The following is a 23,743-nucleotide window of genomic DNA, read 5'->3' as shown; positions in this document are numbered from 1 at the left end:
GTTCAGCATCTGTGGGAAATCTGAGTTGGAAGGAGGCAGGAGAAGCCTTCCTCATGGCCCCAGAACTAAACTTTTTAGATTTCAGCTTGGTGTCTGTTTGCAGTAACATAAGCCAACATGCCTTGGAAGGGACAGACGTAACTGCCTTCCAGAGTGTATTCTGAAAGACTGTTTTAATTTAATTCTTTAAAATGAAAATAGGTCCATGAGTCTCCTCACTGTGTCTCTGTTCTAAATAGAATACAAATTACCTCTTCCTTTTTACCTTCCTGCTCTGAAGCAATCCTCACTGAAGAAGTAATATTCTGTTGGTTTAGTTCTTCAAATTATTCTAGCTTCTGTCTCTGCCTGTAACCTGCAGTATGGATTTCCTTAATTTAGAGAAAGTTGACGGGGAAGTTGACATCTGAACCTTATGCAGTCTACTAGTGATGGTGCTGGCTTTTTAAAGTTAGTTAATCAGTTCTTATGCACAGTGGGAGTCAAACTAAAAGGAATTTATCTGGTAATGATTTTTCTGTATTTTGGAGATGTTTCATCTCCGCAGAGGACTGGATAACACACACTAAGAATAACAAATCATGAAGGCAATCCATGCTTTTTGTTGGGCATATGCACACTCTCAGAAAGAAAATAAGCAGAAATTTTCTTAAAATATTGTATGGCTGGCATCTCTTTCCACTTTTTTTTTTGAGATTAAAAAAAAAAGTAAGTAGACATACAGTTTGGATGGTAGCCCACCTCTTTCCAAACACCAGGGTTTTGTGTAGAGCCAAAATACGCTCATTCCAATCATCTAATCTTTTGAGGGAAAAAAAGCATATCTAGAAAATACTTCAGTTATTAACTTTACGGTTTGAGGGGCTATCCTCCTTTCCTGTTAGTGTGGGAAACTCCTGTTCAAGTGCTTGCTACACCACCTCTGGAATAGCTTAGTTTAGAGCCGTGGGTGGATACTGAGTCTTCTATACCCAGCAGAGTATCTGTGGGATGGAGGTTGAATGTAGGTGTGTGGGTTTTTTTGATACACATTTTTTATTTAATGAAAAATAACACAAAATATTTTTATCAACTCAGAAAAAGAAGTGTTTTGAAATCTTAAAAAAAAAAAAAAAAACAACCAATAATAATAATAAAAAAATCTGTCAGGAAACAAAGGAACAAAAGCCCTTAGTAGTCAACATTTGTCCTCCCTGCTTTGTAGACTGTGAAAAAGCATCTTTTGAAAACAGATCCCCAATGCTTTCCTTGTCCTGTCTTGTGAACTTCAGAAGATCTCTGACGTTGGGGACAGTAGTTATAGGAGCACTTTAAAAGAGCACGGGAAGTTTTCTCAGCATTGCTGTAAGGACGGTCAGTGAATGCAGTATGTAAATACTGTCTACTTAGCTAGCTGGCAGAAAGAGGATACTTCTGAAACAAACAAACAAAAATCTTAAATTCAAAAGCAATTTTAAATTGTAACCAAAGGTTACCAGAAGGTGCTTCTTGAAAGCTAATCCAGCACTATGCTCAATTCTGCATTTCTTTACGTTGTCTCAGAGTTCTCTTGTTGTCTTCAAACTGTTACTTTAAAAATGTTCAGTATATCAGGTGAAAGATATAGAAACCTGAGATAATTTAATAACATGCTGACAGATTATAACCTCTTCAACAAGCTTTGTCACTCTTTATAAAGAGCTGTCACTTAATGGAAATGCTTTTAAAGCTTAAACTCTTTGTAAAGTAAACTTTAATGTTGGGAACGCTGTATAAAACTTTAAACACCAAAAGTTCTGCATATATTTTCTATGAAAAAGAACAAGAGAATATTCACCACTTTAAGGCGGATGCTTCAACAGAGATTTTGCAAAAATGAGTAAAAAGCTTCAGTAACAGAGCAGCAAACCGCACCAGGGACAGAAGGTGATTATTATTGATTTGATAACGATATTGCTGTGTTGTGGGAAAGCTTTCTGCTGCTACTTGGAATAGGAGATTCAAGTTTACCAGAGTATGTGAGAGTGGATGGAGGTCTCCTCTGTTACAACATGCAGAGGCTTTAAAATAAAATAGAATAAAAATAAAAGTAAATACAGTGGCAGTGAGGGAACACTTATTTCATGTATTGCTTTTATTTTAAAAAATTGAACATACTCTTGTAGAGCTGGTTGAAATGGTTGCAGGGTATAACTTAGTTCAGCCCAGTCTTTTGTATTATTTTCTTTTTCCCAGTTCCAAACTGAATTACCACTTGATTGATTATTGCTTTTGCAAAGTTTGTTCACCTGATTAATGGCTTGGGTGTACTGTTTTCTCCTCAGGTTTTTGTAATACCAGCTCCTGTTGTCGAGATAGTTAACTAAATCATCGCGATTCTGTCTTAGTTCTTTCCCGCAGTTTGTATTTCCAAGCTATCTTCCTATGCAGCCGGTGGCTGTTACACCTAGCTTTCGACATTCTTTAGAAAACTACATTCTCACTTTCTTTCTTCAGGCCTTTTAAGATGCAGTGAGTTCCAAATAATCACTTGCGCAGATGCTCATAAATTTTTTTTTTGAGATACTTGTACAGTTCCAAGGCGGGCTCATGCATGTAGATCCTTCAGAAATGCTCAGAGAGAGGGGCCCAATTTAAATTATCTATTGAATGCTGAAACACAAATTGCACATGAAATCCCCAAGCTTCAGGGGTCTCTGGCAGGTCACATCCTACCAGTCACTCAAACATTTAGTCAGTGCTACCCCCATGCACCTATGAAACTGAGGCTGTTTGACACCTCTGAGAATATTTCTCATGTTAGATCTGTTGTAAATGAGCACATGGTCCAGAATAATTAATGGTAACACTTCAGTCCTTTTTTGACAGAGTTGTGTTTCTTATGCAGTTTGCGCTGGTCTGTCTATTTAACTGCAACCAGCCATGCCTGAAAGACAGGAAAGAACAAGACGGACAAGTGTGTCAGTGAGTGAACCTCTTTTCTGTAATTAGAAATGCACAGGGAATAAATTATTCTCCAATTCAAGCTGTCCAGCTCACACTAATAATAACAACCCAAGAAGCAATCTGTTTACAAAAATTAAAACTGAATTTGTGAGACTCTAGTGCAAGATAGATTTTGCTGCATAGTCCTGTTCTTGTTTATCCCACTTATGGGGCTCCGTCCGGGCATTACAAGTGGTTCGGGCTAGACTGCACAGCGATTTCATGCATGTGGTTTCTATCACGTAAGAGTAGTGAAAACTGCTTTAATCAGAGCTTGCTGCAGCAGTTCTGGGCTGAACTCATCCTGCTAAGTTAGTGATAGGTAAGGAACAAATGCAATGGAAGAAAAGTATGAGGAATTTGTTCTCTTTTTTTTTTTTTAAAGCCCGAGGACACCTCTTAATACTACTGCACTCAGTCATTTTCCAGCTTGCTTAGGCAAAACTTTTTCTGTAGAGGTACCGGGAAGGAACCTAGCAACGGCTTGGCTTTTGCTTTATCTTTGTTTCCCTAAGTATAATTTCTCCGAGCTCATTTGTATCCCTAATGGATAAAGATTTCATATAAATTATCCCAAGGGGGGCCTGACAATTCTCAAACCATGGTCATACTAAAAATGGAGGAATCAGGTGGGTTCTGAAGACTCTGCCTTAGCATCACAGCCATAAAACTAGTGGCCAAACTCTTCCTTCTCTGGACTCTAGATCAAAGAGTGTTGACAAGATCTTGAAATTTGGGGCCTCAAAGTGACTTGAGGGACTCAAACTGTTTTTGAGCTTTTTTTTCTAAACTTTCATTGGCCTTAAATTTGGCTACTTTCTAATTGTAGCTCCTGATTAAGATGCAAATGAAAAAATGAAAAGATGAGCACTCTTACTTGACTTCAACTTGGGTTGAAGTGGCAATGTCACTTCTTGAGAGCAGAGGAGGTGCCAGAAAGTTGCCTTTCCAGCAGACAGCCTAAAAATGAGAATGCACAGTCTCCATTTTAAAACCGGGAAAGTAATCAGGTCTTGGGATTAGATATGTTACTTATGCTCCTTTAGAGCCAAAAGCTGTAAAGAAACCACTCAGAATTCGAGCAGCTGTCATAAAGCATCTCTGACATTTTTAAGCAATCTCAGATCTTTGGATGAAGAGTCATGATAGTAACTCATATTTTTGGAATGCTGAAACATACACAATGAATTCTCTCTGTCAGACAACATGCTTCAGAAGAGAGTATTGACTACAAGAAGTCAGCCTAACAGGTATTGGGTTTTTTTATTATTATTGTTAAATCTCAGCAAATCACTTGAGCCATTTTGTTCTTCATACAAAGCACATGCATTATGGTCAGCTGCTGATCTGATAGTACAGATGAGATCCAGGGGAGAGAACAAAAGCTGTCTAAGGCTTATCTGGCATATTTGTGTATTTACATCACTTCAAACCAAGTAGAACAAGCTTGAAGAGTCGCTGGACAGTAATTCAGAGTACCTAATTAATTTAATTGCAAACCATGAAATTCTCAAATTAATTTATTATTCAAATATATTCATGCATTTCCCTCCCCCAGGGCATTTTCCCTAAAAAAAAAAAAAAAAAGAAAAAAAAACCTGCCTTTTCAGTACAGTTCAGTTTGCGAACGTCTGAAATGCGAACAAAAGAATAGCGGTAGTATGTCAGACCCATGATCCTTCTAACAGGGTGTGAGGGAGATGCACAGGGAAGAGAGTGATGGTCTGGTTGTGCCCTGCCCAGCATTCAGGCTGAAGGAGCTATCCCAAGTTCTGTGTTTCTGGTCATCCTACTGTTTATGTAACTAAACATTACACCAATAACAATTAAACCTCATACTATTTCCATGTTGATTGTGTTCTAGTGAAATGTGCTGTTTACTGTTCAGATTTGTTTTCAGTATCTCTCTGCTAGCTACCTGTGCTCTTGTGGTTTCTATAGCATGTTTTTTTCTTTAAGTCAGCTGTGGCCAAGCCTCATCACTGCTCAGGCTTCTAGAAGCAGTAGGAAGCATGAAGAGGAAATGCACAAATCATATAGTTTCACTCCTCAAATATTGTTTGATATAAGTAATTGGTACCATCCCGCAGCTTTTTAGTTCAGTGCCTAACATCAACTATTGGGAGGATGTGGGGATTGAGGAGGGACGTGGGGGTTTCTCTTTTGCAGCCTCTTGCTGCAAACAAAAAAGAGCTTTCAAGGTCTGCACAAAAGAGACACAGATGATTTTAAAATTTGATTTGAAATTACTTCTAGGAAATTCCTTCTATGGAAAAAATGGCATGATCTCATTCCTTTTTGACACAGTAATAAGCAAGGCACTTTTTTCTTCTTTTTTTTTTTGGATGTCAGAATTGGGTCTGACCTTCAATCACATGACACAGTAAATAAGGATGAGTTGATGCTAACACTTCAGCTTGCTACACCTTCATGTGAACTCAAACCTCTCATACGACCTGACCTCAAAATAGGACATGTAGAAGCAGCCTTCCTGGTGGATTTTTTGTTTTTTTTCCCTTGCCTTGTCCAGCTTTCATCTCACCAATGCCCTCAAACCTTTGATTTGGAGAGCACCCCCATGGCATTGCAGGTGTTCTCTTGTTACTCCAGCTCCTTTGGATGCTTTTGACTGGCAGCTGCTCAGTGGTCTGGTGCCGACATCCCTGTTCCTCCTCACCTGTACTCTCACCTGCTATGGCACTGGGGTCTTTTCCATTTGCTCCACTGCACAACGTGCTCCAATCCAGGCTTCCTGCACACCTCAGGAGAAGCAGTTCTGCTTTCTGTCTCCCTCCAAGATCTGTCACCCAGCCTTGCTCCGTGATGCATTATTAAGTGTGCAGCAGACACCAAGTGAGTTTGGTGGAAACTGCATTCAAAGAGTATTTCTCTCTCAGTGCCTGTGGGCTGCTGCTCCCCTGCTCTCCAGTTTGCTTCTGTGCATGCACGTATGTGTGTTTGCATCTGTGTGCACTGGAGATTTGGCTACTGCAAGAGTCATCGCTGGCTGTGTCCTTGCACAGTCCCTGCTCTTTGTCAAATCTGCTGCTTTATCTATCTGCCAGCTAGATGATGTCTGCACTGCATTTAAGGAACAGTGGGGACATCCAGTGGTCACATGGGTTAAAATTAATTACTCCAGATCCTGTCAGCAAGATCAGATTTCCAAGCTTTCTTGTTTTTTTTTCAGCATTTGACTTGTTTTTCATCATAGCTCATTATGCTGTAAAGTGCCTGACAGAAGGTTGGGATGACTTCTTTCTCTCTTGTCTTTTCCTTTTTTTTTCCCCCTATGTGATGTTGTTTCATACCTATCAGCAACTGAAATAGGGAAATTGGGTCTTTCTCAGAATAAAATGTGGGTATCTCTTAATTGCATTTCAAATGAAGAATTTGGGAGAAATAGTAAGGGAAATATTGGTTATTATTCCAAATGCACAACAGTAGAATAAGGAGTAAATATGTTATATGTTATGTGGATGGACACTCTTCAAAAAAAAGTTTCAATGAGAAATAATCACAACTTGAACTTTTTATACAACTTTTTCAGTTTATCTCATACAAAATTCATGTGTACCTTGGTTCATCCTGGAGTCTGTAATGAGACTGAGAGGAGCTGTCTCGCTCCCTTTTCTGAATGTGCTGGTGATCAAATTCAGTCACTTAGCTGGTGCCATTTCGGGAGCTCCTAATCTTCTAGTTAGCATCGGAACAGCAAAATGTCTATCTGCTGTGCATCAGTGTAGCCAACTCTGATGCTCCCTAGTTTGGTTCCGATACGTGAGAAAAAAAAGAATATCAACCCTCCGGGACTAAAGAGAGCATATGGAAATCTAATTTCTTTTTTTTGTTGTTATTATTGTTAGAAAAAAAAGGAATTTTTTTTAAATTTAATATTATAATAATCCTCTTAGCTCACCTGATTCTGGAAACACTGGCTTTTTGTTGTTGCCAAACTACAAATTAATTTAAATTAAATCTGATTGCTCCTGTGCAGTTTTTTGTTTCCACATTGAGATAAAATTTGTGGAAGCCTTGGGAGAAATTCTTGTAGAGGTCACCGGCCTAATCATAAAATGTCTTTAAAATTTTTATGGTCCTTTAATGGAGTGCTATTGGATAATTCCTCCGGGAAAGGATCTAGCTCTGTAATAAACCTTCGTGAAGGAATGCTGCAGCTTCGGTACAGCTCTGAACAACTCTTTCCCCCAGATTTGCACGTGATACCTAAGTGCAGTGACCAGTACAAATTCCTTAAACATTTGCAAAAATAAAACACACAAATTAAGCAAGAGGAAGGTAATGGATTTTAAACATTACATTGACAAAGATTATGACAATTTAAATGAGTAAAATCCTTATAAGGAAAAAGCATTTATATAAATGCATCTGACAGCTGAGCAAGTTTCATTAAGTTATGTCTACTTTATTTGTAAAATGACAGTTGGCTTCTGCCAGTGTATCGTGATGGTCAAATTTCATCAATCCTTAATCCTACCTGGGTAATGGAGGCAGTGGGAATGCCAGACTGAAAAAGCTGCGTTGTTCTCCCATTTTGTGTTCTTCTTTGCCCATATTCCCCCATGAAAATTAATCTTCAAATCTTTGAACAAACATCATATGGCAAATTATGGGCATGAGTGAATGCATGTTAGAAATGTGTGTTCACATACCTACCCAATTCATAAAACGAGGTTCTCTGTAGGCCAGCTCTGTACCTTCTATTGACGGATGGGCATCTGCTCAATATTGAACATTCTTACTGATACCAAGCTTTGGAAGAAACTTATTTCTAAGGGCAGAATAAATGTTGTATGTGTATGTGTTTTTTTACACATCATTGTCAGTAGTATATTGACCATTCTTATCTATTTCAAAAAAACCCCAGCATTCTAGCACATGTGAAAGGGTAGTCAGGAAGTGTCAGGGCTGCACATCCTGGGTTAGCCAGTCATCAATCAGCAAAGAAGCAGAGCTCAGTTCTGTGTGGCAGCTCACCTGTTTCCTCCTGCGCTTCTTTCTGGAGGGAGCTGCTGCTTATACTTAACATCTCCAAACAACCAACGGTAATATGCATTTGAAGTTCTGCCAAAGGAAAGTGTAACAGCGTTTGACAGTAGCGGATATTGTGAAGATAGGAGGGTTTTTTATTTGTTTTTTCATTTCTTGAGATGAGCCTTTCCGTTTTTGCTTGAAGTTTTGCTTGATTAATGCATTCATTAAAGAGAAGTGACGGTAATGATTAAACAAAAACATCTTTAAAATGCAGAGTTCATTTCAACCCATTTGGTTTTGTTGCACGCAAATTGGATTGGCATTGCATCCTGCACAGCAGGTACTCCACTTGAAATCAAAGACAGATGCTTTTATAGGATTAGAAAGGATATCTTGTGGGGTGGAGGAAGAGACTGAGGTGGGGGGACGTTGTTACTTTCTCTTTTTTATAGTGCTTTTTAGTAAAAATGCTAAATGAATAGTGATAATACTGCTGTTTTGTCTGCCTTGAGAACTAATAATATTGTTTGCTTACAATTAAAAGGAAATAAAAGCTCCATTGTAACTTGAATTGTTAACAAATCAAGAATACTTAATTGAGAATCCTTCCCTCATAAATAGCTAATGGCACCTGCATCTATTTGAATTTTAATGCTAAATATCTCTGAATGAAAATAAATATTTGACTGCTGAGTCATATCAGGAAGACACATTAAATCCTTTCTATTATTATTATTATCCTGCAGTGTACATATCTTTAAGAGATTCACAGAGAATTTAACCTTGTACATGCTCGAACAGAAACCCATGAGGGAGCTGCAGCATGGAGGGGATGGTAGTTGGTTATGATAAATACAACCAACATACGTCTCTTGAATGGGTGATCTCCAAGAGTGTGTTGCATGCAGAAGTGCTGAAGGTGCTGATCTTCCTCAGATGCCCTTTGGTCAGTTGACTATGGAAGCAAAGAGAGGGACAGGTCTTGGCTCACTTCTACAATTCTGGTGGTACCTTCCATTTAAAATGTCCATTTGGATGTTTTTAGGAGATGTGATCTACATGAGTCATGAGTGAAAATCAAGTTTGGGTGAAATATCACCTTGAGCATCCAGAGCCCATTAGCAAACTACAAGCCAGCATTTCCTGCAGAACATTTTGAGATTGTTTGGCATGTAAAATGATCTTATCATGCTACGTTGACTTTGGTCTCCAGAACTGGAGTATGTATGTTCCCAGTATTCTGCTGTGCCTAATCATCCAATATTTCTGCACATTATAGCTTTTCAGTTAGTAACTACTACTATAGTACAGCTAGCACTTTTTGCTACTTTCTACATACCCATAAATGTGCAACAGAATGGATTTCCAAAACAGATCGTATTTAATCTCTTTCTAACGGTTTGAAAAGCTGCTTCTGCCTTTTGGCACCACAAGGCATCAAAAAGGTTGGGTTCTGCCATTGTAAATATTTGTTTATTTTAAATTCTGTATTATCTTTAGTCAAATCTTAGCCTGGGCAGTAAATAAGAGAATTGAAAGGAGGAGCAGCTTTCTGAAAAAATATACTTTTTCTTTTTTCGGCGGTGTTGTTAATTTTCTTAACATGTCCAAAGATTTTGATTACATTCAGAGTTCACTTCTGTGTGTTATTCAAATACAACAGATGGAGTTTTGTTAACCCCCAGCAATTTGTTGTTGCATTTTGAAATAATAAAGAAAGAAACACTGGGAAACAAGAGAGAAATACGACATATTCCAAGCAATTCACATTTTTATTCACTTAAAGCACATGACAAAATATTGTCAAAAGAAATTGAGTTTCACCTCAGTTGTTACTATCAGTGACTTCAGGATTATGAGAATCATGAATGCAATGGACTCCTGTTTGAGCTTTAATTCTTGGTTTCCTTTTGCTGCCTGATTTAGCAAAGTCTTCAGAGAGGGTCTGATTTGTGCCTAGCATAATTTGCATGAGTATGGTGTGGCCAACATGATTTTTTTCAACTGTGGAGTCCTAAAATTCCCACATAGGGTTTGTATTTCTATTCTTATAGTTAGTTTTTTCACATTTCCTACACTGTCTTTTCAATGTATGTGGTTTACGGAAGCTAAGAACTACATTTTGATTTTGTTGATCATGACATAGTAAGGAATGGCATTTTGTCATTCATGACTTAACTGCTGCATAAATACTCTTTATCTGCAAATTGTAATTGTAGCCCAAGACTCTTTCCTGACTTTACTTACAAAGCTGATCTCTACTGCAGATTTAACCATTTATTTTTCTCAGTTTTTTTTAATTCTGATTTTTTCATTTTTTTTTTCAATTTTGTCTAGCACTAAAATTCTTCATCTGTGCTCTACATGAAAGTTAAAAGGAATTCTTGACTGAGTTATTTTATTTTGTCTGTTTTTCAGAACAAAGGATCGCTCTTAACCTATATAGTTCACGTAGCTTGGACCAAGGGAATAAATCAGTCAGCTTCTGTTGCATATTTTTGCTTGTCCTACTTGAGAAACAAACTTTGTCATTTATCTATAAGCACTCTTTTATAGTGACTCTCTCATTCAGTTCTTAAATCATCCTCCAGACTCCCAAGGAATGTGTTCATTCTTAGAAATGAATAGAAAGCAAAAATAGAGGTCAGGAATTGTAGAGGTAGATTTTTCTATCCCTAGGAGACAATGAAGATCAACATTTTTGCATAAGAAGAATCAGGTTGCTTTTTCTGCTCCTGTTATTAGTATATAAGCTATTTAAATGGTTGAGATTTTCAACAACTCAGTAATAAATGTTTGCTTTCCATTGAACTTTTGAAAGAGATACATTCTTTGAAATTAATGAACAGAGAAACAGTTTGCTTACTCAAGAACAGTATCCCCATTAAGAAAAGATGTGGTATTTATCATGAAGCAATCAACTTAATTGCCTTCGATTATGAATTTGGCTTGGATTTTTGGGTTTCCGCCACCACAGTTTTTAATAGCACAAATGAATTTTTCATAGAATGAGAATGAAAATAAGTTCAAAAATTATGAATTCAAAGATAAATTTTTCCACTGTGCACTCTTCTGGACTCCTGCTGGAAATAACTGAGTCATATGTTGTTACTGCTTGTCAGAAGAACCATCCAGATGGGAAGTCTTTCTATGTTAGCAGAGGCTGTAGGAAGGCAAAAATAGGGAAACAATCCTGAGGTCTCCCAAAGGCAAATACAAGAGGCATGTGATCAACCTCACATGGGGACTTGAGGACTTTTACTTCTGCCTGGCTTCAGTAGGAGCTCAAATATCTATACAGTCACGATACCGTGAGCTTTGTCCCTGATCCACATAACTTTTCAAGCTTATTTTCTCCATTGTAGCATGGAGTCTACAACAGGTTGGGCAATTCCCTTCTTTTCATTTTGAAAATAGGCCACTTCAGATCCACAGCTGAGACAATACAAACTGTTTATATGCACAGCTACAGAAATGTAGATGACAGATTTGGGGGATTTCCATTCACAGAAGTACATTTCCTCCTTTTCTCTCTCTCTTTCCAATCCCTTCTGAATGAGAACCGTGTGCTTCCTGTTTGGTTGATCTGAGCTCTCACTGTTTGCAAAAATCAAACCTGAGGGCAGTGGTGAGGTGGCTGTTGGCCTCTTCTCCCAGGCAACAGCAATAATTACAAGAGGGAATGGCCTCAAACTGCATCAGGGGAGGTTCAGGTTGGATATTAGAAACAATTTCTTCTCAGAAAGAGGGGTGAGGTGTTGGAACAGGATGCCCAGGGAGGTGGTGGTGTCACCATCCCTGGAGTTGTTTAAGGAGAAAGTAGATGTAGTACTTAGCGACATGGGTTAGTGAGTAATACTGGAGTACGTGGATGGTTGGACTAGATGATCTTAGAAGACTTTTCCATCATTATGATTCCATGAAAATAGTGATTTAACACAGCTCTGTAGTAAATAGCACAACTACCTAACAAGATTTGAAATAGCAAAATATACTTGATTTACTGAATAGAGGATAGGGTAAAACACTGGTACAGGATACCCTCCCATGTGGACCCCTTGTTTTCTATGATACAGAAGCAACAGAAGAAATATAGACGCTTTCCTGAAGGCAATTCTTTAGCATAGTAACATCACTAAGTAGCTGAGAAAAACCTTATCCCAGTTTAACTGGGATGAACTGGCAATTTATTGTATCATAGCTATTTCATTTTCAATCATAGAATCACCAAGGTTGGAGAAGACCTACAAGATCATCCAGTCCAACTGTCCACCTATCACCAATATTGCCCACTAAACCATGTCCCTCAGTACAACATCTTAAGGTTTCTTGAACACTTCCAAGGACGGTGACTCAACCACCTCCCTGGGCAGCCCATTCTAGCACCTGATCACTCCCTCAGGGAAGAAGATTTTCCTACGACCAACCTGAATCTCCCCTGGCGTAACTTGGGGCCATTGCCTCTAGTCCTACTGCTATTTATATGGGAGAAGAGGCTGATCCCAACCTCACCACAACCTCCCTTCAGGTTGTTGTAGAGAATGATAAGGTCACCTCTGAGCTGCTTCTTCTCCAGACTGAACAATCCCAGCTCCTTCAGCTACTCCCCATAAGACTTATGCTCCAGACTCGTCACCAGCTTTGCTGCCCTTCTCTGAACTCAATCCAGGGCCTCAATGTCTTTCTTGTAGCGAGGGGCCCAAAACTGAACACAGTACTCGAGGTGCAGCCTCACCAGGGCTGAGTACAGAGGGATGATCACTTCCTTGCTCCTGCTGGCAACACTATTTCTGATACAAGCCAGGATGCCACTGGCCTTCTTAGCCACCTGGGCACACTGCTGGCTCACGTTCAGCTGAGCATCAACAAATATCCCCAGGTCCATTTCTGCTACACAATAATAATTTATTATAAACCTTTCAATAATAACTGCAAAGCACCCCTTAAATTTTTGTACTATGAAGCAAAATTTAGGTTAGCTGAAGTATTCTGCTATGGACCTGGCATTCACAACCAGCATTTCCCCCTGTAATTTACATACCATTTTCACTTCTCTCTCTGCTCCCGTGGTCAAAACACATAACCAGAGCTAATTTTTAGAGAGATTCCAGAGATTTTCTAAGAATAAAGAACTATTGAGAATGATGTAGAGGTTTTTTTAAAAAAAACAAAAACAAAAACAAAAAAAACCCACAGTTGTGTTGACATTTCTGTTTTGAGCATTGATTTCCTGGTTGGATTTGCTGTTTTGAGGGACTGCTTTTATTTTTGTTGTTGTTGTTCCGTTTTAATAGGCAATTTTTCATGCAGTTTTTAATGCCTCTGATTTTCATGGTTATGATATTGAAAGACTATTTCAGAAAACATATTCCAGTATGTATTTGAAACCTGTTACTCAATTCTAAGTAAAACTTAAAATCTTCATATCTCCCATATCTAAAAAAATAATTTTGAGGCCAACCTAATTTAGGAATCTTATAATCTGGGAAAATCAGGCTGCTGTCTGACACACTTTAGTAAATGCTGACTTCTCCCAGTGGTAAATGCTGCATGTGCTTGTAGCTGTCATGAGATCATGCAGATGTGTTGTCTGACAATAGCTGTATTTTTGACTTACCTGTCAAATTTGAGAGGAGGTGTTGATGGTATGCATGGTTCAAAAGGGATGGAGGTGAATGAATACAGTGCATGTCTGAAAAAGACAGCTGGAAATGTATGAGTTAAAAGTATATTGTTTTGTAGTAGGGTAAATTTTTAATCCCATTGCAAATGTACTTTTTTGGTGAAGGAAGTAATTGATATTTGGGACACAGAGGGACATAAATATTTTATTCAGTCTCCTAAATATAAAAGGAGTCATGTGGGTTCTTTCATGAACTTGTATGTTTGTAAGGTTTAAGATGAAGGAATTTATTCATGAATGTTGAGAAGCAAAGATACCATCAGCAACAACAGCTGCCTAAATCAGTTGAGACAGTAGTGACTTACATAGGTTTGGTTTAGATCTGCTTTTACTTTTGTGGGAAGTGAGCTTGTAAACACTCACTCTTTTGAAAGTAAGTGAAAAAAATCTCTGCAGGTGGTGACACACCTTTTTCTCTTAGTTGACTAAATCCCATCACCAATTCCTGTGTTCTCGTCCTTCGCTGGCACTGACAATGTGGTACAGAGCTACTAATATGAACTGCAAGAAAAGCCTGGACTTTTTTTGGAAAGAACTTTTTTTCTGAGACACTAATTGATCCCTCCTTGACAGAGGGAAAGTGGCACAAGTTAACTGCATAGGATTTGGTGTTCATTTTCTCGAATAAGAAAAAAATAACAAAAAAACCCACAAAACAAAACACTGTACTGAGGCTTTTTGCCAACTGAAAAGCCGTGTCTTGCTGGAACTGTGACTGGAGCTTCTGGACAAGAATGTTCCAGTAGCATCATGTACCTAATATGGTTGTTGGTTATTTTTTTTTTAAGGTTTTGTGTTCAGGTATTTACAAACAAGAAAATATCAAAGTGATACAGTGGTCTTGCATTCAGTCACACAGCAGTGAGAGGTGTGTCAAGCTAGATGCAAGTGGTCCATGACACCACTGATTGTTCTGAGTTAGAAAAATTAAGACATCCTCCTAATCTCCCCTATTTTTAGGGAATCAGAATTGTTTGAGTTGGAACAGACCCCTTGAAGGTCATCCTGTCCAACCCCCCTGCAATGAACAGGGACACCCACAGGTAGATCAGGTTGCTCAGAGCCCCATCCAGCCTCACCTTGAGCATCTCCAGGGATGTGGCATGCACCACCTCTCTGGGCAGCCAGTGCCTCACCACCTTTATTGTAAAAACCTTCTTCCTTATATCCAATGTAAATCTTTCCTCTTTTACTTTGAAACCATTTCCCCTTGCCCCATCACAACAGACCTTACTAAAGAGTCTATCCACTTCTTTCTTACAGTCCTGCTTTAGACACTGAAAGGCCACTGTAGCAATCAGAAGTACCAACATGATAGAAAAAGTGTTACAAAAGAGGTGGAAGGACCGACACAGCAGCAAGATGCTACAAGGGAAGGGAAGTAGATTGCTCACCCAGATCAGAATACTCTGGGTTTGCAGGAGAGAGTTTCCACCAAGGAGGGATCTCTGGAAAGAGATCCTTCCTCAGTGGCAGTCAGCCCTTAAATGTGGCCTAAGAGCGGTGGAGCCTGGCTCCACCCCTTCTAGTCACACAGTGAATTGCCTTCACCTGTGCTCCCAGGGCTGACTGGGTCTTTCCTCCAGGTGCTCAATCAGTGGTTCAGGCCGTGACTCAGCAGTTCCCATACAGCCACTCTCAGGTCTCTCTGGAGCCTTCCCTTTTCCAGGCTGAACAGCCCCAGCTCTCTCAGCCTGTCTTAAAAAAAAATTCCTGTGGCATTTCCTAATACATACGCATACTGTTTTTTCCTTCAAATGAGAACAGAAACGCGAAGGGCATAGAGGAAATTCAGCTCTCACTTGTGTTCACACTGTTGGTAAGCAGTGACGTGGGACTGCTGCTCACTCTGCTGTGCCTGGGCAGAGCTTGTACCCATGGCCAGTCTCTTGTAAGGGACAGATGTGAATAAAGCAAGATATTGAAATAGCGTAGTAGAAAAAAAGAGTTGCAAATGCCTTCAGTTCACTGCATTTTACCCTTTCTTTAAAAGCTAGCCCCTGAATAACCCTGCCTATGCATGTGTGAAAACAGAGTAGGACACGGCCCCAGTCTAACCCAGGAGGCAGGGAAGATGTAGCAGGCGTGCGGACATGAAGCAGAGGTGTGAGCATTGTCTTGAACACAGTTAGCAGGGGGTTGTCAGCCCTGTCAGAGCCTGTCCCCTCCTCTCAGTTCCCGCCTGGTTAAACAGAGGATACATTGAGAGCTGTTTCGAAAAAGCTCACCAAAAAGCAAGTATAATGGATTCCTTAAATTTGACTGGCACATTGAATTGTCTGCTCCCTGTTTATCCAACTTTGTTAATGTTATTATCAATCCCTCAAGAAAATATTTTGTTTAAAATCTGTAGTTCAGCCTCAGATCTTTTTTCCTCTCATTATACTGCTTGCTGTCGCTTGAGCACAGCACACTGCTTGAAAAACCTTTGAAAATATAGACTGGGTGATCTATCTCTTTTAGACCATTCAGTGATGAAATTTCTACTGTACTACTTTATTGTGACACTACCTGACTAGACAAAACCATTTTCTGTCTGAGAAAGGAGAAAAGCTGGCAGCGTCTACATAAATCGCATTACTCGTTTTATGCCAAGACAGGGGTTCCCAAAGGGAGACCCTAAGGGACACTTCCCTCCTCAACAGAAAACAAACAGAGATTCAGTCCGTTTCTCAGGGATGGGGATGATCAGTTTTGTAATGCTGCTGCTATTGCAATAAATATTTGTGGTCCAACTACATCACCCAATATACACAGTGGAGTTCCATGAGGACAGAGTCCATTGCCCAGTGACATCACACATCGTTACTTTGTGACATCAAATACTTTTGCTCAGTACTGTCACCCTGAGGAAGCCTGTTCAGCCCCTTCTCTCCCTTTATTGGGAGAGAAGTGATAGGACGAGGGCTAACAGATTAAAGTAAAAGTGTAGATTTAGACTGGACTTGGATTTGGATTTGCATTTGGATTTGGAAGAAATTCTTTCCTGTGGGGGTGGGGAGGCACTGGCACAGGCTGCCTGGAGAAGCTGTGGATGCCCCATCCCTGTAAGCATTCAAGGCCAGGTTGGATGGCGCTCTGGGCAGCCCAGCCTAGCGGAAGATGTCCCTGCCTTTGGCAGGGCAGCTGGAACTAGATGGTCTCTAAGGTCCTTTCCATCCCAAACCACTCCATTAATCTATGAACAGGCCAATAGCTATTAGAAAGTAAAGCATATATGAAAGAAATACACCCTCCTTTTCCCAAAACGCTTGACATCACCATTGGATTCCAGTTCCATAGTAATGAATGGATATTTTAAAATAATATAACACAGGTCTGCTCATGTCAAAATTACTACTTTGTATGGTCTAGTTAGATATTATTGTCCACTATTAGTGTGGCAGCTGCCAGATCAGTTTGTGAAAGCACTAGTTTTTGCATACACTTCTTTTTTGTGAGCTGTTCACCCACTAAACCCTAATGTGCTTTGTAAAAGGCAGGTAACATTTTTATCCTTGTTTTCCAGATGGCAGACAGCAATCTTTAGAGATAACTGAATGGTGGAGCTGGACAGAATTTCTGGCAAAAAAAAAAAAGTCAAAAAACATCTATTCATTAAAGCTCTTTTGCAGAAGCATATGCTTTGATGAAACTCCTGGCATGAAGTTTTCCCTGTGTCTGGAACAGAATTTAAAGTAAGAACTTCTGCACTAGTGGAGAAGCAAATATGGGCTTCCATCACTGCACAGGGCCACTCATCTGGAGTATGTCAGGCTGCAAAACGGGCACCCATAGCATGCACAGCCTGAGTAGCACAGCTGTGATCTCACCTCCTCAGTTCAGGCACTGCATGGACATGAACTGGAGTCTCCTGTTACTTTTGAGAACATCCTAAGCTCTTAGCCTCTGGTGTGTTGCACACCTTTTCCCCACAAATTTTTAAAATAGTCTTTTTGCTAAGAACCCAGAGCTTCCCACCTCCCAGTACACACACCAGATAGCTTATTTTTCTTAAGGCTTTGGTATGGCATCTGCAGAGCTGAAAAGAGAAAGCCTTTCCAATGCACTGAAGCCTGTCTCGTCGCTGCAGAGGCACCTGCCTGCTGCTTGTCCAGCAGGGACACTGCAGAATCAATTGAATCATCTAGACTGGAAAAGACCTTCAAGGTTATCATGTCCAGTCATAAGCATGACCTACTGAGTCCCATCGCTAATCCATGTCCCTTACTGTCACATCTGCACATCCTAAATACCTCCAGGGATGAGGACTCCACCACTTCCCTAGGCAGCCCGTTCCAATGCCTGACCACCTCTCTGTGAAGAAATTCTTCCTGATACTCAGTCTAAACCTTCCACAGTGCTACTTGAGGCCATTTTGTTGCATACTATCACTTGTCAACTGAGAAAAGAGACCAACACCCACCTTGCTACAACTTCCCTTCAAGTAGTTACAGACAGCAATGAGGACTCCGTTCAGCCTCCTCTTCTCCAGACAAAACAGCACCAGTTTCTTCTGCCACTCTTCATAACATTACTTTCCTGGTCCCTTCAGCAGCACTGTTGCTCTTAGACCAGCCAGCCGGGTGCTCCTTCAACGCAGAGCCCTGGGGCAGCCCAGGCTGCAGTCCCACCAGGCGCAGAGGCAGCAGCTGGTGCCCAGGGCACCATGGCAGCATGGTGGTGCCCGGGGCTGCCTTTTGTTGTCCCGCCCAGAACCAGTGCTTGGAGTCCCCTCTGTGTAGCAGGGAGTGAGAGTGGGCTACGTTTTCAGAATCTGCTTTGCAAGAAAGGCCTGTGATCTGTCCTTTGCTGGAAGGCTGTGTGGGGCTTTCCTCACGCCTTTGCCAGGCATGTACTTGGAATCATGCTGGGGACGAATGCAAAACAGTTTAACAGTGTAAAATAGTGTGGGCTGAACAGCTAGAACTCAGAATAATTAATTCATACTTGACAGAGAAAACACTTTGTTCTGTCCTATCAGTAGCTGCTGAGAAGGAACTTCTGGCACAGCCCTAGAAATCAGTAACTGTCTGTGCCTGGTATTTCTGGTGCCATGCTGCCCTTCTGAGCCTCTAAAAAGAAGCTTTCACTCTTCTCCTGCAAGGAACTATCACAACACTAACAGTTGTATTCTGCACTTTTTAGTGCCCGCTTCCCAACTCAGAACTCCTGTACGGAGACTGAAGGAAACAACCGGCTGCGCCTGAGCAGTGGGTAGGTTAGTCTGCCTATCCACAAGTGGTGGAAGCAGAGATCTGAAGGACTAGGAGATGTTCTCACAGACACACGGGAGGGCTGCCATGTGCCAGAGACCAAGCACAGGAGCACTGGCTCCTTCGGCATGCAGACTGTGCTTGGCACCACGCAAGGAGAACACTGCCACCCTCCTGATGCATGCCCTGTTCCTGCCTTGCCTGCACTGCCACATCCCCACCTAGAGGCTCAGTGCTGCAGGAGGAAATTAAAATGTAAAAAAAAAATGCTACCTTTTGTAGCTGGTTTCGATTCTGTTTTTTTTTTTTTTTTTTTAAACACGGTCCTTTTTTTTTTTCTTTTTCTTTTCTCTTTTTTTTTTCTTTTTTGTGCCCACTTTGTTTTCCAGCTCCATCCAAAATACCCAGGACTCTGTAGTCGGCTGATTAGTGTCTTCTGGGGTCTTTTCTCCTTTGATAAAATGCTGCTGGCTGTTCTGTACCTGCTACTTTATGTCCTCCCCCCTCTCATATATATCTATCTATATCATATGGAAAGGATCAAACAGTTTTGATTTTTCCCAATGATACTAAGAAATGCAATATTTATCACAGGTTACTCGCAGAGAAGAAGAAAGGGGAATCTACGAATGTTCCCTTCAGCTGTGTTTCTGTCAAGGCACAGTATACATCCCAGTCCACCTCTGTTTGGCTCAGCGTGTTAGTTCTGCTCACTACAAGCTGTAATGCAGCAAGACTGATCAAGTTGGTTGCCCACTGGCCATGCAAAGGAGGAAAAACAACCAATGCTGGTTGTTAGTTATCCCCACTAAAGTGCTAAACAAATCTCCCAGCAGCTAAACTCTCTTCCCTTTTTATTACTCGCTGTACCTTGTAAATCAAATATTTATTAACTGAAAACAGCTTTGCTCGCTGACTGATCTTGCAAACACGGGACAAATCCGCCACAGCTGGCTACTAGCCAATTGCTTATTCAGGCTGCTAAAGGAAATCAGCCTGCTGGAAAGACAAACTATGTGATGATCCCCCCCCCTCCCCATTCTGCTCAGGAACGAACTGCTGGCATCACTGCTTTGCCTGCCATCTTTACCTTTCATGAAAGCGAGCGTGTCTGAATGAGGTCACTACTACTCTTTTGAAGAGGACCTTTTTTCCATTGCACTGGTGTCAAAACAAAGCTTTCCTGGTTTGAAATCGCACAGGCAGACACAGATGTTGTTTCAATTAGCATATCAGGTCCATCACCCGGTGAAATGAAAAGATCTTTTAAGTATCTGTTTCCATGATTGCCGTCTGATCATCTCTTACCATCTCCTGTCTTCTGCCTGCGTGTTAATACATGGGGTCCTCAACAGTCTGGCTGCAGCAAACTAAAAGCCCTTGGATGATGAGGGATAACAGCGCAAAAAGATTTTTGCATTGCTCCAGGCATCGTGTTTTGTTGCTCTAATGAAGGTGATCCGGTGGCCATTGCCTAATAACTATTTCTGGGACTCCTAAGTGACAATTCAGTTGCATGCAGTCACTGAAAAGGAAGCAACAGAACACAGACTGCAGGCATCTAAGCGACTCTAAAAGGAGCTGCTCATGGGTGCTGTTTTCCCTCTCAGCAACACCAGAGTCGATGTCTGCAAGCATGCACGTTGCGGTGAGCACACACAGCTGGCTGGGTGTTGCCAGCAGGTCAGACAGGCAGGCTTCAGTGCCCGTTTTCGCAGCTGAGGATCCGCACCTCATGCCCTGAAGTTTTGCTCAGCAGCTCTGCACACTTGATGCTCCTGCTGGCTGTGGTTGCATCGATTTCTCTGGTTATTACCTAAAGGACTTCAGATCTTATTAATGCTTTGTGTGACTATTTTTGTTCTTTCTCTAGCAGTGACTGAAAGAAGTATGCAGAGATTCAAAGCAGCGCTTTCGCCCAGCCTGAGGCAGCAGCCGGCTCCTGGGTATATATGCCTGCTTTTCCACAAGCACGTGTGGGTTGCGCGCTTCCCCTCTGTCTGGGCCCTGCCACTTCTGCTGCACTCCAAGTCTTAGCCCTCTCTGAATTCAAATATCTGCGCAGTAAGTAGCAGTATCCCAAGTACTGGTTTGCTCTGTGGGTCACAGTCATCTCCAGGTCCTTCAGCTGAGGTTGCACTTAGAGCAGGAGGGGGTCACTGCTGGAAGGGGATGGGGTCATTGGTACATGTTACTGAAGTCAGGGGTGGCTCTCAGAGGATGGATGGGTTCTTGTCAGGCTAGCCACATTTTTTTTCAAAGGCAAAAAATGATAATAATGTCTGGGTCTTCTGACCTATCCCCTTGTGAAATATTGCTATTATTTTCACTTTTTCATTTTTATACCTTTAGGTATTTTAAGATGGATATCCTCTGTCTTTAATCACTTTGCCAAGCTGGAAATATTTATATACAAAAAAATCTACATTTTATATTTGTGACAAGACAAATGAGCATTACTGAGCAAGCAGCAACTGCCAGAACCCACAAATCTCTGCATTTGTTTTACATCCAGCGAACAGGGACAATATATTTTATAGTGTGCATTAGCAAGATGGTCATCTGAGACTACTCATTTAGATAGCAAATAGCCACCGAGTTATTGTTGCTTTTTAAAAATGCTTTTTGAATGTGCATGAACTATTGCCTCAAAAGTTCCCTGCATACATAGCAAGAGTGGAGTAGGGAAATACATGCAATCCATGAAGAGCTACTCACTGCCCGTGTTTATTACAGCTAAAACAGGGGTTATTCCATTTAAGGGCACCTTATGATTTATATATATTTAGATTATATTGTTCTGAGCTTTAGCAATTAATGACTTTGTAAAACTATTTGATTGGACACTATATCTGGCTACACTGTAGGCTTGTCTACCCATGCAAGATGATTTGACTGATGAAGACACAGATATCACAGCTGGGGCATTCTTGCAAAAAGCTTTCCTGTCACCACAAAGTGGTGCTTCATCAATTTAAAAAAAAAAAAAAGGAAAAAAAGCCTTGTGTTGTATATTGTGATGAATTTCTTATGCCTGGGAACAGGCCTTGTGTACCACTAAGCCAGGTAACACCTGTAGGTTCCATGCACTCCTCACAGGATCTCTTATTTACTTGCTGTACACTCCACCTAGGAAGTGAGGGGAAACACTCTAGTTGAGTGTCAGAGCCAGGCTGAGGAAACAAAGCCTCAGATGTTCATGCTGCCAGCTAATGGTGTCCTGCCACGTGGGTTAGCCTAACACAGACTGAGAGTAATGGATTAGCTGCTCTAGAGCAAACGTGTTATTGGTGAGTAACCATTTGCAATCTACTGTGCTCTTCCACCCAGAATTTTCCAACTGAATTTCCCCATGCACCATTACCCTAGCACCACCTAGTGTCAAGCCCAGAGACTCGTGTATCATTAACTGGGGAATACAGACAGTTGGGGGGGAAAGTAAAATATGGTTGTTTTTTGGTGGTGGTGATTGGTTGGGGTTTTTGGTTTTCTTTCTTTTTTTTTGTTTGGATATTAATGGTGGGGATTTTTTTGTTTTGTTTTCTTTTGTTATGTTTCTTGTTTTGTTTTTTTTTTTTTGTGGTTACCATAGACTCCTACAGCAGCTTCCCAAAAATCTGCAGTTGCAACAGCCAGACAGTTGCTTTTATTTCCAAATCCTGCCACCTTCATAGCAAGATAGTCTTCTCTTGGATGTCCAACATCTCTCTACATAGAAAAGGGTAATAAGTGGGGACCACCTTTCCTCAGTGGGGACATCGAAATCCTCACTTTTGTGGAAGTGAGGATTCGTTGGCTGAACGAATGAGTGCGCAGAGGTACTGAGAAGAGACTTCATGAAACATGCAAGTTCTTAAATTGAGGTGGCAAGGCAAGACAGCAGTTAAAATGCTGCTGCTCAGGAGTGCTGGCTTATTTCCAAGTGGATAGAGTAATGGAGAGCAGTGCGTGCCTCAGAGAACAGCAAAACGAGACTGTAGTCACCTGGTAGTGTGAGCTGGCATGCAAAGCTACAGAAATTATTGTAGAGTGTCTTGTGAAGCACAGTAAGAACGCTGGCATTCCTGAAGCTGGTCTCTCTGCAGTGTGTGCCATCCTAGCTTATTGCCAAATGCCGAGTTTATTAACATTACAGAGCCGGGAATGTGTATTTGTTGCCCTTCTCTTGTACTGAATCTAAGGGGTTAAGTCTTGCAGTTTGAGAAGTAAAACTCCGTGTTAGCAGATTAGTTATTAAACATGGAAATGACTAAAATCTGACAGTCACATGTCTCCTGGGAAGGACAGCCCATGAGAATCAGATAACAATGAGGAAAAAATATGCTTTGGGGAAAACTCTCTGAAATTTTTAGTAGTTGTCCTTGTGTCTAATGTTAGTTCCAGACGAGGAATACTTTTGCTAGGTGCATCTCTGTATGCCTGTGTACGGCTCTCCACATCACAGATGGCCACTTATCATCTTGGCTATGGACAGTCCCAGCTGCTCACATGGAAGTGCATTAAAGCCACGAGGACCCTCAGTATGTCCCCAGTCAGCACTCTGAGGACTACCTCATCTTCTAGAGGCCTCTCCAGCAGTGCCCACATTCACATCTAAAGGAAAACCCTACAGGCTCCCAGAACCCTTTCATCCTCATCACCCTTCCCAGAGTTCACCTTGCCCTACAGTCCCTGTGATAGAATTGTAGAATCATAGAATTGCTCAGGTTGTAAAATACCTTCAAGATCATTAAGTCCAACTGCAACCTAACCATACTGTGCTAACTCTAACAACCCACCACTAAATCATGTCCCTGAGCACCACATCCAAACGGTTTTTAAACCTGCAGAGCAGGGGCAACCTGTCTCAAAAGAAACTAGCCCAGCTTGCCAAATGTTTGGAGGACATGAGGCCAACTGATTGCTG

The sequence above is a fragment of the Numida meleagris genome, chromosome 1 (genome assembly GCF_002078875.1).
Source record: "Numida meleagris isolate 19003 breed g44 Domestic line chromosome 1, NumMel1.0, whole genome shotgun sequence".
Classification (NCBI taxonomy): domain Eukaryota; kingdom Metazoa; phylum Chordata; class Aves; order Galliformes; family Numididae; genus Numida; species Numida meleagris.
The sequence above is the reverse complement of the archived record's forward strand: the minus strand, read 5'-3'. Positions refer to the sequence as shown.